This window comes from Meleagris gallopavo, chromosome 6 (assembly GCF_905368555.1).
Source record: "Meleagris gallopavo chromosome 6, MGAL_WU_HG_1.1, whole genome shotgun sequence".
Taxonomy (NCBI): domain Eukaryota; kingdom Metazoa; phylum Chordata; class Aves; order Galliformes; family Phasianidae; genus Meleagris; species Meleagris gallopavo.
The window spans coordinates 7,785,105-7,800,308 of record NC_139409.1 but is presented as its reverse complement, the minus strand read 5'-3'; the positions used below and the strand labels follow the sequence as shown (position 1 = coordinate 7,800,308).

The window sequence follows — 15,204 nt, the reverse complement described above, 5'->3', positions numbered from 1 at the left end:
CATATACAGAGTTGATGGAATTTGCCAGCAGCTTGTGATTTCAGATTAAGAAGAACTGATATGCAGATGAGCAAATACAAAGAAACAGCTTTAGCAAATGCCTAGGTAAATCAGAGCCAATACTTACAAATGCTGCCCTCCTCCCCATGCAGAAGAACCCTCCACACCTCTTCATTTGCAGAGCCAGCTGAAGTTGCTAAGTAACAATGCTCTTACCCAGCATGTGCCTTGCTCAGAGCACCATCAGTGAGGACAAGGTGATGACAGCTTTGACATGCAATATTCGCAGCTGTGGTGCAGAAGGAATGCAGTGTTGACACCCAGGAGAGCTCGTGGCTCACCATACCGGGATGAATCCTGGCCTGCCCGCAGACCTGAAGCACATGGGAAGATGCTGTGCTCCCTTCTGCTTCCTTATTCCGTGCTGCTGCAACAGCCACATCTCCCACTTGTAATGCTAAGACCTCCCCATAAGGGTAGCAGAGAACAGCAGGTTCCTCTACATTCACTTCCATTTCCCTCTTGCCTTTCCATTCCTCTGCTTCTCCAAAGAAAACTGCAAGTCTTCGCATTCCTTCCTGAGACATCAGCCACCCCGTGGCAGAGCTACCTCATCATTAGGCTTTGTTTTCAATCCCTGCTGCCTCTGATCCAAGGCTATAAGTTGATGTTAGACACCTGGAACTACGGTCAGGCAAGGAGCCTGGAGCTGCCAACCAAAAACAATGAATTTTATTGTGGCGTGTGACCACTTAGTGGTGGTCACCTCCAGCGAAGTCCTGTTTTTTTTCCTTTCCCAGCTGTATTTTGGGTTGATCCTAATGATATCCTGAAGCCCCAAACCGATAAGCATTTGTCCTGGAAATATCAGTATTCAGTGTCTTTGCTCTCATAGATAACTATGACCTGTGCATAGCTCTGAAGTCAGATCTCCTCCCATAGGATGTAGAGAATGGACACACTTCATCCCTTGACAGAGTACCCAATGGTGGCAATCCCATAAATCCTTGCTTCATCCTCCAGGGAGGGACCCAACTGCCAAATGAAACACCTGTGGTGAGGTGTCACGTATGGGCGTCTCTGTATGAGCTGGGAATCATAGCTCCTGTTTCTGTCAATAGATTCAATCAACAGAACAATGTGTGTGTTGGTTTGCTTCAGAGTGGACTGCAATGCTCCCCAGAGCCCACTGACTCCAGGCAGTGCTGACATGTAAGTTTAGGTGTCTTAATTTGCAGTGTGAATCATACCCATAGCAGTACTTCTGCTGTGATCTTCTGGCCATAGTTCTTCACCCTCGCCCACCTGCTAGATAAAACAGCAGCGTTTTTGTAGATTTAAATATATGCTGGTAGATTCTCAGCCTGTTGTTTATTTTAAATAATACATTACATCCAGCTGTGGAGCGATTCTAAGCTAGCAAGTATCCCTCTAAATCAAGCAGCACTTACTGGATGTTTTTAAACACCCAGAAGTGCCAGGCTATGACAGAAGATAAAGATAAGCTACAAACTTTTGCTGGTGAGCTGCAACACTGTGGTCTCTGGCAGCTGAGCTTACCATGGGCTGATCCCTTTCTCATCATGATTTGCTCCTTGTGTTTGTTCTTCATTAACATCTTTTGTAAACCTTTTGATTTGTTGAAAACTATCATTTGTTTCCAGGCTGGGAGCACTGCTAGTTGTGGCCAATAGTGGAGCAGTGCTTCAGAGCTCTTCTAACTTGCAAAGTCCTGATGATGGACGTAATCAGCAGCACCCTACAAGATTGCAGGGATAATCAGGTGCCTCACATCCACCTGAAAGGAACAGCTGGAATGAAGGGACTATTTTAAATTAGCCCTTCCAATGCTCTTTGTTCTTCTTTCAATCTTGGTTCTTTCAGTGGTGCTGTTGAGCACAGGGCATGGCCAGCGAGCAGGGTAAGTGGCTGGACCAGACAGCTGGTGTAACACTGCATCTTTCATGGACTGACAGTATTTTCACAGCCTTGCTGAAGGTGGAGGGAGATAATTTGTCATTTCAGCTAGGGAGGAGATTAATCTGTAACAAAGCTTTGTTTTGATGGACCAATACTGTGGTTAATGAATGCATTGCAAGTTGCTTGGGCTGATGAAGTTGCCTTGTGACTAGATTAACTGCTGATTAGATTTTGATGGGACCTGGAAAGAGTGTCATTTGTAGGGTGCATTTTAAAAACAATGTGCAAGGAATTAATTCTCTGTTCTTACACTTCTATTCTGTTCAATCCTAGCCCTTAATTCTCTATTATTTGCTTTAAAAACCTAATGACCGCATAGTGAATTGATTAACAGGCTAACGCTCATTTTTATTCACATAAAGAGTAGTATTGTGTTGGTTTTCTCAACATGGAAGAGACAACTGCACCCTTGTATGTATCAGTCTTAAGGAACGCTTTACCTGCCAGGTAGGCCTGCAAACCTCATCTGACAGATAACAGCATCAGCAGTACCAGTAAAAGAGACAAAATGGCCAAAGCATGAAGAAGTGATGGGCACAAACATTCAGCAGCTCTGTGGTCTTGTGTGGGAGGAAATCTTACAGAGGGCTGAAGCTGTGTGAGTGGCATATACGTGACACAAGCAGTCTTAAAATCAGCTTTTCAGGTCTAGAAGAGTAGAGTGGCTGGGTTTGCTCTCAGGAAGTGTTGCTGCACTGTGGGAGTGGTTTGATATAGATGCATGGGAGGATGGACCTTGGGGAACACAGAAGCAGAAGCCAGCTGCAGCACTGAAATCGGATGCAGCAGTTAATAAATCAGTAACTTTCTCCACCAGTGACTAGTACACTGAGATGGAGACAGGGCTTTCCTGTCCCCAAATCCCATACCCTCTGCTATTTCCCCTGCCTACATCAAAGGGAGCAAAACTTGGTGGTTTCTATCTAACTTAGCCTGGCTCCATCCCTTACAGCCTTGGCTGCATCCCAGCAGGACGAGCATTGCACTGGCTGCATAAGAACCAGGGCTGGATGGAAGGCACGAGCTATTCCCTTTCATCAAATGATGAATGGTGGCTGTCACTGCCTCCATCGATAGCAGTCCTCTGTAGCTGTCAGACATGCACCATTTTGTAAACCTGATCGTGTTTACCTTAGCAGTGTTTTATGAGCCTCATCACGTTGCAATGTAAATATTTCTGCAGCAGCTGCTCCCTGAGGAGTGACGTGGTGGGTTGGCCATGAACAAACGCCAGCCACAAGCTTCAGGACATGCACATCCTCCAGGAAGGAGCCAGAAAACACAAGTGCACCAGAAATTAGATGAAGAAGCTTGAAGTCTTTGGTAAGAAATTTCAGCCATCTAGAATGTTAGAATAAGCAGACGTTTCATACTAGTCTATCTTTTCTCTTATGAAAGTAGCATGTCACTTAGAAAAGGAGGCTGACCATCTGGCTACGAGATTTTCTCTGAGATACTTCATTTGCATGTTGATCATGATGCACTGAGCTTGTGTCACCTGCTGTACAGGTATGACTATCCTGCTATGACATATTCGACTTGCCCTGCAATTAGTTTTTGCATGTACCTCTCCTTTGGGTGTGACGGTGGGGTTTGTAATGGGGAGCAGCCCTGGTACAGACACTCTCTGGTGTCCTCTCCAGCACAATGCTGGCACACCAAGGGAAAAAGCAAAATGAACATTCAGAGCAAAGCCTAGTTAGGCCATCATGAGAAACAGAGCAAGACTCCAAGTCTAATATATAAAATTTTTATTTTCACTTTGTTTAAAGCATGAAAGCATAGCAATGATAGTTTTCTGAGTGGCAAAACCCCAGCTGCTATCTGAAACCTAATGGCTGTAATTCAGATGTAGATATTTCTCCTCAGAGATCAGAAAAAATCCTCTCCTAGCCATATAATAAAGGGAGACAAATGATATTGTTTGCTAAGAGTCTGAACCAGGTCCATGGCATTACTCTGGGAGAAGATCCTGAGGACATGATGCACCATCCACAGAGACTATCCTATATGATGGTAGCAATTGCATCAAATTGTCTCCCCGATCTAGACGCCAAACATAGTTTATTTTTTATTTTTTTATTTTTGCAAATAAAGAACAAAATGCTATGTTAAAGATTATATTTCCTATATTCCAATGAGAAGCAATGTGAACATCTACCAAGCATAGGGTAGGTCTTGGTCTCCCTCTAGTGATGGGCCTACCAACAGCAATGATCAACCCAGCTCCAGTCACACTTCCATCCTTTGCCTCCATCACTGGCTTCGTGATGTGCTTGGTGGCCAAGGGTAGCTCTAACCCTTCTCAAGACCAGCCAAAATCTCCTCACAAAAATACTTCCTGATGTAGTATGCATGATGATGGCTGATGGTGCAACCCACGATACAAAGCTCGATGCATTCTGTCTTACAACTCTGCTTATATTTTGTATGCTGATTGCTAATCTGTGCAGGACTAGGAGATGTGAGCTTGTACCTCCCATTGCTGGAAGAGGTGTCGTGTAAGAAACCCACCACTGCAGCCCCAGAGCACTTTCCACCTCACAGAAAGGCAAAGATAGCCATGATACATACAGAGATCTGTGGCCCTTCAGCAAGACAAGGGGGCACAGCTAAACTACCAGTGCTCCTCCTCTCTGGGAATACCCACATCTGATACTGACTGCTGGAGGAACTGAAGGTCCTGAAGTTGCCATGGAACCACCTGGGTAAGAGCTCATGCAGACTGAACTGACATGGTGCACCTATGAGGCTGGGTACCCAAAGCATCTCTGGTGCTGGGTTATGAAGTAGCTCAGCACACACTTACCCCTGTGAAATCCATAAGGATGCAGTTGAAGACTTTGGGCCATGTGTTGCAGGCTAATTTCTTTGGTAACTGTGATCTGGTTGTGCAAGGGCTGCATAGGCTTGATGGTATCAGCCCTAACACCTACTAAATTCTAGAGCAAATCTTTTAAGGTTGTCTCTTCTAGTGCTTCCAATTTTCATTCAGAGCTTTGTTGTAGGACATGATTAAAATTAGAAAGTTTCTGAAAGTCTTGCTCTTTAGAGGAATATGCAAGGGGAAGATGCTTTGAGCAATACATCAATATTGCCTAGAGTGATGATTTAGAAAATAAGCAAGTAATATTGTTTAACTGCATGATTTTACTTTCTCTCGATATCTTTCATTTTTTAATTATTTTGGCTAAGGAATTTCCTAGTAGAAAAGTATCCATGAAGTTGGTAATAATACGTGGATGCCCACCTTGAAATGAGAGCTGACATGGATATGATCTTGCACCTAAACGACTTCAGGTCAGAAACAGAGGGAGAGTACTGTAACACTGAAAGGGATGTTATCATTTGGAAAATTAACAAAATAAATGATGACATTTTTATGCACTAGTCCTGCTGTTTCCCTGCCATGCAACTGACTCACTATGGCAGTAGCTTTTTATTTCTTTACTGTCTTTTCTTCTGTTGGGCTGCTAAGTGAGAGAACACTTGAAAACGAGCAATTCCTGAACTCTTAGTTTTTATATACTAGGATTTTGACATGTTCAGACCTTTGTCATGGCTCTAAATAGACCTCAAATGCTACATTTTAAAATCCATTGGAATTGCTAAAGGCGCTGACTGTACAAATTGATAAAAACTCAGAGTTAAACGTCTCATTCATAAAATCAAAATTATTCCAAGTAAAGAAAGCACTCAGGACATATTTTAGGAGCTTATATTCACTGAACACTCATCTTTGTCTAATGGCCTACCACATTCCTTCCTCTTCATTTCTTCTGAAGAGAAGCAGGTCAAAGGAGGGAGTTCTATACCTCGAATTACCTCTTCTATATCCAGTGGGCTGAAATTTTGGAAGAGGAAAGGGTGTTATGGCAGACAGTCAGACAAAGGATGGTGCCTTCTTTACCAACCAAACTGCCCTTAGCTGTAGTTATTCCAATAAGTTTCTTGTATGTGCTTTTAACTGCTCCTGGTTTTTACAGCAAGAACTGGAAAAGAAGTATTAGGTTTGACAAAGAGGGTCAAGCAGTTCTGCATCAGAATGACACCAAGGACTTTCTAGATCCTTCACGATGAGGCACATTAAGTATGGAGCAAGTGAAAAGATGGTGAAGAACAAAAAAGCTCTCAAGTAGATAGACGTAATCCAGCAGCCTCAAAGGTCACAGCTATGGGAACGTTGCTGTTGTACATAGTGAGAGAGCCTGGCTCATGCCCTCTTCTAGTACAGCTTTGCCAATCTTCAGAGCAATATGGAAATGAAAGCAAAGAAAACCCCAAAAACAACCTGGGCGATTGATCTGGTGCTGGCCTAATGGTGCTGAACACGAGTGCTGATGAAAGAGGTGCTGGATCCAAATAAACCATTGGCGAAATGACAGTAAAGAATGTGTGAGCATCCAGTACTTCATCACTGTTATCACCACAGTATGGAGGTGTGAGTGAAGGCCCACAGCCTTCTACTGAGCTATGAACAAAGTGCTGCCCATAAACAGGGACTCAACCTCCAGCTGCTGCAGTTGGGACTTTCTGTCAGGAAAAGTCGGTGTGACTGTGGATGGACCACTGAATGAAAGGCAGTTTTGGTGTTTGCTTGCTTGTTCAGATACTTATTCACCGCCATTTATGTTCAGCAGAATTTTGAACTTTGAGTTCTTAAGTGGCATCTGAAACCTTTCCTAGCACATTAATTTATTCACATACTTTTTCTGAGTTCATTAGAGGAATTAAAGAGAAAGATAATACCATGACCGGAAGGACCAAACAGCAGCTGATAAGCCCATCAGGAGCGTATTAGACATATTTCATTAACGGTCAGATAATTAAAGGGGAAGATGTGAGACACAAATTGAGTCCATCTTTGATCAGAAGCTGTGAGGTTTGCTCTTTGATCCTGATAAAAGGTAAAGAAAAACAGTTTTAGAAAAGAATGGAGGAATGTCCCTATTAACATCAAATATGAGACCCCTGTTATGGTAAGGAAAGGAAATGTAGATGGCAAAGATCAAAGGTGTATTCTGTAGGAACAAATGCTGTGTTACATAAACTTTGCTTTTTCAAAGTGGAGATTTCATTTTTGCAGAATCCTTTTGAGAAACGCACCAGAGAATTTGGAATTTTCGTGGGGTAGAAACTGGTAGGAATTGAAAATAAAAATGCAAGAAGGTGCATTCTGGAAAGACGATATTTCAAAAGATGGTCAGAAAATTGCTTTTTCTTCTGTAGGAGCTTGGAGCTGCATAACAAAAATTCAAATACTGAAATCTTTTTTGCTTGGAAAGCATGTAGCCAGTGGGGCAAAGCTCCTGACATTTCACACCTTGACACTGCTGGCTGGTCAGCTGCACTCTTGCAGACAAAAAGGGTTGGAGCCAGTCTTGTTTCCAGGCTGAGGTTAGGTCACTGATACGAAGCTCAGAGATGTGCAGCCCTGCAGCCCCACTGCAGCTGGAATGTGGGCAATGGGCATTTGGTGCCAACTGCATCCGTGTGCCAGACCCTGCAGAATACAAAATAAATGCTGGTTGTTGGTATGGACACCTTCTGTCTCTTATTCAGGACTCCCATAACTTTCCATTGGTCTATGCTGTCTTTATGTAAATATCTTTATGTAAATACCAATTCTGGCTTTTAATAGTCTTTAGCTCAGTGCTACAACAAACTCACGCTGATCTAATAATGAATGACAAGCTTAATAATGTAAGAAACTAGGGGCTTAAGTCAGTCTCCAGAGTTTAATAAAGCTGCTAAATAAGAAAATGTTATTTATGTATTACAGTGCTAATAGCTTAAAATATTGGTGTGAACTGAATAGCAAGAAATTGAGCCAGCAAAGGTTTTTTCTGCTGTTATCAAATTGCTTGTGAAATTATTTTCTGTACACAGAGGATGAAAGTATGCAGTATAGATTTCTCTTATACTTCTGTAGCTCTATGGACTTCACAACACTTGCTTTGGATTTTGTCATTCATGCATGTTTGTTGTTCCAGTTTGGTTGGCTGGGGAAGGTGGGGAAGGCTAGGAGTGCTGGCTGCACTCTTGCTAATGCAGCATAGTGTGCAAGGTGCACTATTTGCTAGAAGGGAGCATTGCTGGCTCATATTAAACTTGGTGTCCATCACGACAACTACTTACTGTTCTGCAAGGCTGCTTTCCAGACTGCTGACACCAATGTTTTCATGGTAGAGTACTGGCTGGAGAAGTGATGAGTGACTATTTGAGGTGATAAAGAACATCTGCTCCCATTTTATTTCTAGGTGAACACCTGACTGCCAAGAAGCTCAGATCTGAGCTTGAAACCAGACTTCTTACATGTTGCTTTCTTTCTTCTGTAGCTCTAATACTGTGAGCAAGTAAGGAGAGGGATTAGAAGCTAAGGTTGAGCAGAGAGCTTGAAATTGTGATGCAACACTTGGTGAAAGTACTGCCAAACAGACTTGCAAAGGTTTTTAAACAACACTTTTTGTTGTTGTGATGCTTGAAAAATCTCTTGTAACAGAATTCATCAATCTTGGTGTGTTCCTGGGAGACAGACAGGTGAGAACTGAAATCAGTGTGTTCTGTGTTTAAAGAGAAACACTACAAGAATAGAAAAGAGTAATAAGCAGTTGTTTTAAATGTGCTGTTAGATCCTAAAGCGTATTCCTTCACAGAGAAAGACAGAATGAAGCAGGAGAAGTGAGGAGGTCTTAGATAGTCTGGTGACCTGCAGGAAAAAAATAAGAGGGGAATTAACCCAGCAGTCTCAAATTAAATACAGGTAATATGGCTGCCATAGGGACAGTGCCTACAACAAAACCAGAATATCCCAAGGGCTCCATATTTCCAGTTATGTTTGATATCTTTTTGGTACAGTAGCTGCTTATACATTTCCACTAAGATGATCAGAGGGCTGGAGCACCTCTCCTATGAAGAAAAATTGAGGGAACTGGTCTTGTTTAGCTTGGAGAAGAGAAGGCTCTGGGGAGACCTGATGGTGGCCTTCCAGTACTTGTAGGGACCAGGAGGGGGAATGGCTGTTTATGAGGGTAGATAGTGATAGAACAAAAAGGAATGGTTTTAAACTAAGACAGGGGAGGTTTAGTTTAGATATTAGGAAGAAGTTTTTCACATAGAGGGTGGTGAGGCACTGGACCAGGTTGCCCAAGGAGGTTGTGGATGCCCCATCCCTGAAGGCATTCAAGGCCAGGCTGGATGTGGCTCTGGGCAGCCTGGTCTGCTGATTGGTGACCCTGCACATAGCAGGGGGTTGGAACTTCACGATCATTGTGGTCCCTTTCAACCCAGGCCATTCTAAGATTCTATGATTTCCATAACATCAGTAATTCAGATCTGTAATTCAGCCTTAGCTACAGTAGGCAAAGCTGCTGCTTTTTGCAAGAAAACTGATTTTACATAATGTTTTACATAATGTTTTTTGAGGTGGGAAGTTATGATGTAATATCTAATTTCCAGAATATCTACCAAATAGTCTGAAGTTGCATTGCAATAGATACAACAGGTAATCAACAGATCCTCTGTAAAATGACATTAAGCCTCAGAGACGGAATATGTTGCAATTACAGAGCCAACACGCAGGCATCATTTTTCTCATCTGCATCATTAAAATTAAATTAGAAGCAACACATCAGACATAACAGATCACATTTTCTTTTGAATTATCTTAGTTCCTGGGGCTTAATCATCTCTAGAGAGAAAAAGTCTCAGACCCACCAAGCTTAATCATAGAATCAGTCATAGAATGGCTTAGGTTGGAGGGGACCTTCAGAATTGTCCAGTTCTAGCCACTTGCAGTGGGCTGGTTGCCACCCACCAGCTCAGGTTGCCCAGGGCCCCATCCAACCTGGCCTTGTGCACCTCCAGGGATGGGGCACCACAGCTTTCTGGGCAAAGGTGTCAGTATCTCACCACCCTGTAAGTAAAGAATTTCTTCCTAACATCTAACCTAAATCTCCCCTCTTTTAGTTTAAAGCCATTCCCCCTTGTTTTATCACTATTAGACCACGTAAAATGTCGGTCCCCCTCCTGTTTGTAAGCTCTCTTCAAGTACCAGAAGGTGGCACTCAGGAGATACTTCTGGTCCAGGTCACTGACTGCTCATCTGGAGTCATAACCCTGTGCTCTTTTCCTTCTACAGCAAAATCACATATCTGTGATCTTGTATAAGTAACAAGAATGGACACACGTGTTTCCCTTCATGAACTTGAAGTCATTGGCTACTCAACATGTGTCCGTTCATGCTTTAACATCAAGCAGCCTCCCTGTCCAAGCAGAGCACTCAAGAAACAGAAATGTCTGCTCTCTGAAAAAATGCAATATCTTCAATTGAAGAATTAAGAAAGCAGAGGATGACTTAGACCAATGTTCACCAGCTGTACAACTCATGGCTCAGCCCAGAAAGAACTTCAATTAGGGCTGATTGCAGATGTTGAAATAGAGACAGTTTAAAAAAAAAAAAAAAAAAAAAAAAAAAGCAAGAGAACCAAAAGGAAATTAAAATGAAAATGATCCTCTAAGGGGCTGGATTAAATAACTGTGAAACCATTAAAGAGATAAAGGAAGCTAGGAGAAGGCATTTACAAAAGAATTTGGGGAAACTGTTGGACCTGGATGTTCAATGGAGTGTCACAGCAGAGCCCCAAAAAGCATGAGAGTATGTTGCACCTCAGCACCAAGCTGTGCATAAACAGCCTGCCCTGGTTTATACCTGCCTTGAGCTGAAGGTGCATATCCAGGCACATATCTAAAAAACAAACTGAAAACATCCAAGTGCACAAATCATAAAATCATAGAACCATTTGAGTTGGAAGGCACCTTTGTAGGCCGTCTAGTTTAACTCCCTTGCCCTGAACAGGGCATCTACAGCTTGATCAAGTGCACAGCTGCTATGCGAAGAGGGGACTGCTCAAGAACCTGCACCCCTGGACCCTCAGCCCCACCATGCAATTGCAGCCACACTTGGTATGTCTTTGGGTCCCTTTCCTTTGGCCGGCAGAGTGTCCAGCTGGGGAGCAGGATGCAGGACATAGGGGCACAGAGGGATGGATGCTTACCCCGAGAAAGACTGACATGTTTGCAATAAGCTTTCATAATGTTTGCTTTATTCTTTTAGTGGCAAGTCAGGAGCCAGGACTTTGCAAGCACTCTTGATAACCATGGTGGTTTGACTGCAATGAGCCCAAGTACTTATCATACCATATCGGTATGTTTAAAAAAATGCTTCCAAAATACTTTTTTTTTCAACTTTGAAATTCATCTTTACTAAAAGACAACCAAAAATTAGAAGTTGATTATGTATATTTTTCATCATTAGAAATGAAAAGATTATGGAATATGGAGAAAAATGAAAAATAAATGACTTGATAACACAACAGAGTGTGGGGCAATACAGATTTGTTACAGATAAAGCTTGAAAGAAGTTATTTCATTGACAAAGGCTTTTTCTGACTCCAGTTGTGTTCTTAATAAGGTGTTGTTTTCCAGTCCCCATTTTATTTTATTGGTCCCTCTCTGCTCACTTGTGCCATATTCATGCTCATGTAGCACTGCATTTCTACTTTCCTTTCCTACTTTATGTCAGTCTGAAATTCTCTCCATCATTTTTATTGTGTACAGTAGACATAGGTTCTCCAGTTTGCCCTCCAGGTTCAAAGCATTACTGAGATCAAAGCAATAAACTGTCTCTTTCTTGCAATCAGAAAATAAGAATTTTTTAGATTTGGGCTTTGTTAAAGAACTATTTGTCTTCTTGGTCCTTCCTTGGAAACAGGTGCTTGTGTCCTCTTGAACTTGTTGCCAAAACATTTCCACTGATGGTCATGGAAATATTTATGAGCTGGTTGGAAAGTCACCTCCGTGCCAGCCATCTCCAGAAAGTGTCCATGCTCATGTGGGTGGTGAAGCACACTCAGACTGTTCATTTTCATTTCCCTGGCTTTCAGTCATTCATTGAATCACGGAATCATAGAATGTTTTGGGTTGGAAGAGATCTTTAAGATCATCTAGTTCCAACCCTCCTGCTACAGGCAGGGACACCTCCCTCTAGCCCAGGTTGCGCACAGCCCCATCCAGCCTGGCCTTGAATGCCTCCAGGGAGGGTGCATCCTCGATCTCTCTGGGCAGCTATTCAGTGCCTCACCACCCTCACAGTAAATAATTTCTTCCTAATATCTAGTCTAAATCTACCTTCTTCCAGTTTAAAGCCATTCTCCCCTATCCTGTCACTACATGCCCTTATAAATTGTCCCTCCCCAGTTTTCCTGTAGGCCCCTTCAAGTATTGGAAGGCCACTATGAGGTCCCCCCAGAGCCTTCTCTTCATGCTGAAGAGCCCCAGCTCTCTCAGCCAGCCCCTATAGGGAAGGTGCCCCAGCCTTCTAATCATCTTTGTGGCCCTCCTCTAGACCTGCTCCAACAGCTCCATGTCCTTCTTGTATTGGGAGCTCCAGAACTGGACACAGTACTCCAGGTAGGGTTTCATGAGGGCAAAGTAAGTAGAGGGGCAGAATCATTTCCCTCAATCTGCTGTTGATGCTGGTACTTGATGCAACCCAGGATGGCCTTCTGGCCTGCGAGTGCACATTGCCAGCTCATTTCATCAACCAACACCCCCAAATCCTCAGGGCTACCCTCAAGCCTAGCCTGTATATCTGCTTGTGACTGCTACAACCCAGTTGCAGGATATTGCATCTGGCCTTGCTGAACTTCATGAAGTTGGCATGGCACCACCTCTCAAGTCTTTTCAGGTTCCTCTGAATGGCATCCCTTCCCTCTAGTGTGTCAACTGCACCACTCAGCTTGATGTCATCTGCAAACTTGCTGAGGGTGTGCTCGATACCACCTCTATGTTGCCTACAAAGATGTTAAATAACACTGATCCCTGAGGAATGCCGCTTGTCACCAATCTCCACTTGGACACTGCAAATCTCTGAGTGTGACACTCTAGCCAGTATCTGGATGCTAACATCAGCTAGCTCCTTTGTAGTGACTTGTGCTTCCCATTTTCCCTCTACCCAGTGTTCAACTCACCACGGTTTTGTACTTTCTGCTTCACACTAGCCATCAATCAAACCAGGTATTATAGGGTTTCAGCAGGGATATTTATGTCTGCTTCAGCTTTCTGAGAGGGCAGAGTGTTTTTTGGTCTCCTTCAGAGCTTTATGAGCCTTTCCTACTGGTCTCTTACCACTCTAGTTACATTATTGCACTAGAAGCTCTTTTCTCCATCCCACTGCATGGAGCAGCCGAGTCAAGGGAATTATTTGCACCAATCTTAGTACATAAGTAAATTTAGAATTCCTATTTTTACAGCCCATCTGATAAATACTGTAACGTTCAAGTATTAACCTACCACTTGGTCTGAAGTATTTTGTTAACTGAGCTTTATTGCTTGAAGTAAGAGGCTTAGCTCATGCACATAGGCTATTGTATGCAGGGCAAGCAATCAGGGATGCTATCCTTCACAGGACAGTCATTGCATCCCCACAGAGCTGCTCAGATGTTACAGGTGTGTTTTTAAGGCTTTGGCTCTTTTCAGTAGCTTCAAAGTGGACCCCTGTCTATCTCCCCCTGTCCATCTGCCCCTGTCCATCTGCCCTAGCTCTGATAAATCTGTTTCTGCATTGTTGTATTCCTTCTCCTCCATTAACTTTCTTCAGATGGATAGCTCACATATCATTCATTAAGTTTTCTCTTACCTTTCTCCCATCCCACACTGTTCGGGGAACCGTCTGCCTCGCTATTCATCCTACATCAATAAATTCAGCACTGCTGTTTGACCTTTAAGACAACTCCTTTGCTAGTTACCATCGCCCTTTTGCATCCACGTCCTGCTGCACTGATAACAACCCAAGCACCTGACGAACGCAGTGTTGGCACGCTTCAGTTCACCGGTGAGGATTAAGCCATAATTTCTATGACGGTGCAAGATACGTAGGAATCAACACCTGCTGGAGTTGATTAACCTCTGGCACAAATGTGTAATCAATCACAGAAGCTGTAAGTGTAGGCCATTGCCATCATAGCAAGCCCTGTTTCCCAGCCTGGGGGGTCTGCCTTATCCTCTCCTGACTATTTTGGGGTGAATGGTGAAAGAGTGGTCATCGATGTCGTCTAACTATAGATAGTAGAGTTGGGTGCTGTTGCTGTTTTCTACTTTTTCCATTTAGTTCTCAGCAGTCAGATACGCAGAGCAATCACTTCATACATTGCTTATTCTGAAGGTTTAGGGCTCACTTGGCTCTCACTGCATCTATCCTGCCACACAACCCTCTTTGCAGGAGAAAGTACCACAAAGAACAGCCGGCCACTAGGAAAAGCAGCTTAGGAAAGCTACAAAATGCATAGTGCATACTATGATGCACTTTCATTCTTACTGTTTTCTTATTAAAAATGTAAAGGTGAGGTAAATCAAGTCTTCAGCTATCAATGATGCAAACAGCTCCAAGCGTCTCCAGGAAGGATTCATCCTGGGCGACAAGGTCACCATCCTGGAGCAATGACCAGCTACTGCTTCATATTACAAGGAACACATCACATCAACAAACCTGAAGCAATTCCAGAAGTGTCAACTCCTGGATTGCTCTTTTCTGGTCGCTCCACGGCTATTTTGCTGCACAGAGTGAGAGATGTTTTCATTAAAAGCACAAGTTTCCCCTTAGCCACTTGAGTTTTGGCTTGCTTGGTTGCCTTCAAGCATGAAAATTAAAGCTAAATTAGAAAAGCAACAGCCAGTGTAAATAGTCTCATGTCTCTGATTAAAGTCGTTTTGATCAATCTTCTGCTGAGCACTTATTTTAAAACATTTCTATCTTATTTTTAAAGATTAGAAAACATGACTTTTACAAGCCATGTGCTGCTGCAGACTGTATTTATGCTGTTTCACTCCTTGTGGTTTTGCCCACACTGGTTTCTTGGGTATAATTAATGGAGCTGACTACCATGTAAGTGTAACTCAAACTCAGTGTCTCATTTCATGCAGAGAAAAGGAAATAATTATGTAACAAGGGATAGCTGGCACCCACAAATCTCATGCAGAGATTAGAGAAGAGGTAACGATGACCTGACTGTTCAATAGGTGGCATTGGTCTGGAGCCATGTCAGCCTGCTTTCAGCCATAAAAATACAACATTGCACACAAGACCTTGTGCTTCTTTGTTGGCCAAAAAAAAAAAAAAAAAAGCAAAAAAAAAAAGCTAAGCTTCTCCTTCAAGAGCCAACAGGA

General features: G+C 43.0%; 1 long non-coding RNA gene across 1 annotated transcript in view; it reads left to right on the top strand.

The window, feature by feature from the left end:
* Positions 1-11,354, top strand: part of LOC104911333 (uncharacterized) — a 28,792-nt gene extending 17,438 nt beyond the window's left edge. The window contains exons 2-4 of the long non-coding RNA XR_014884130.1: positions 3,164-3,489; positions 4,434-4,688; positions 10,121-11,354. This is a non-coding gene — a long non-coding RNA (uncharacterized LOC104911333). The remainder of the gene's footprint in view (positions 1-3,163; positions 3,490-4,433; positions 4,689-10,120) is intronic.
* The last annotated feature ends 3,850 nt before the right edge of the window (positions 11,355-15,204 follow it).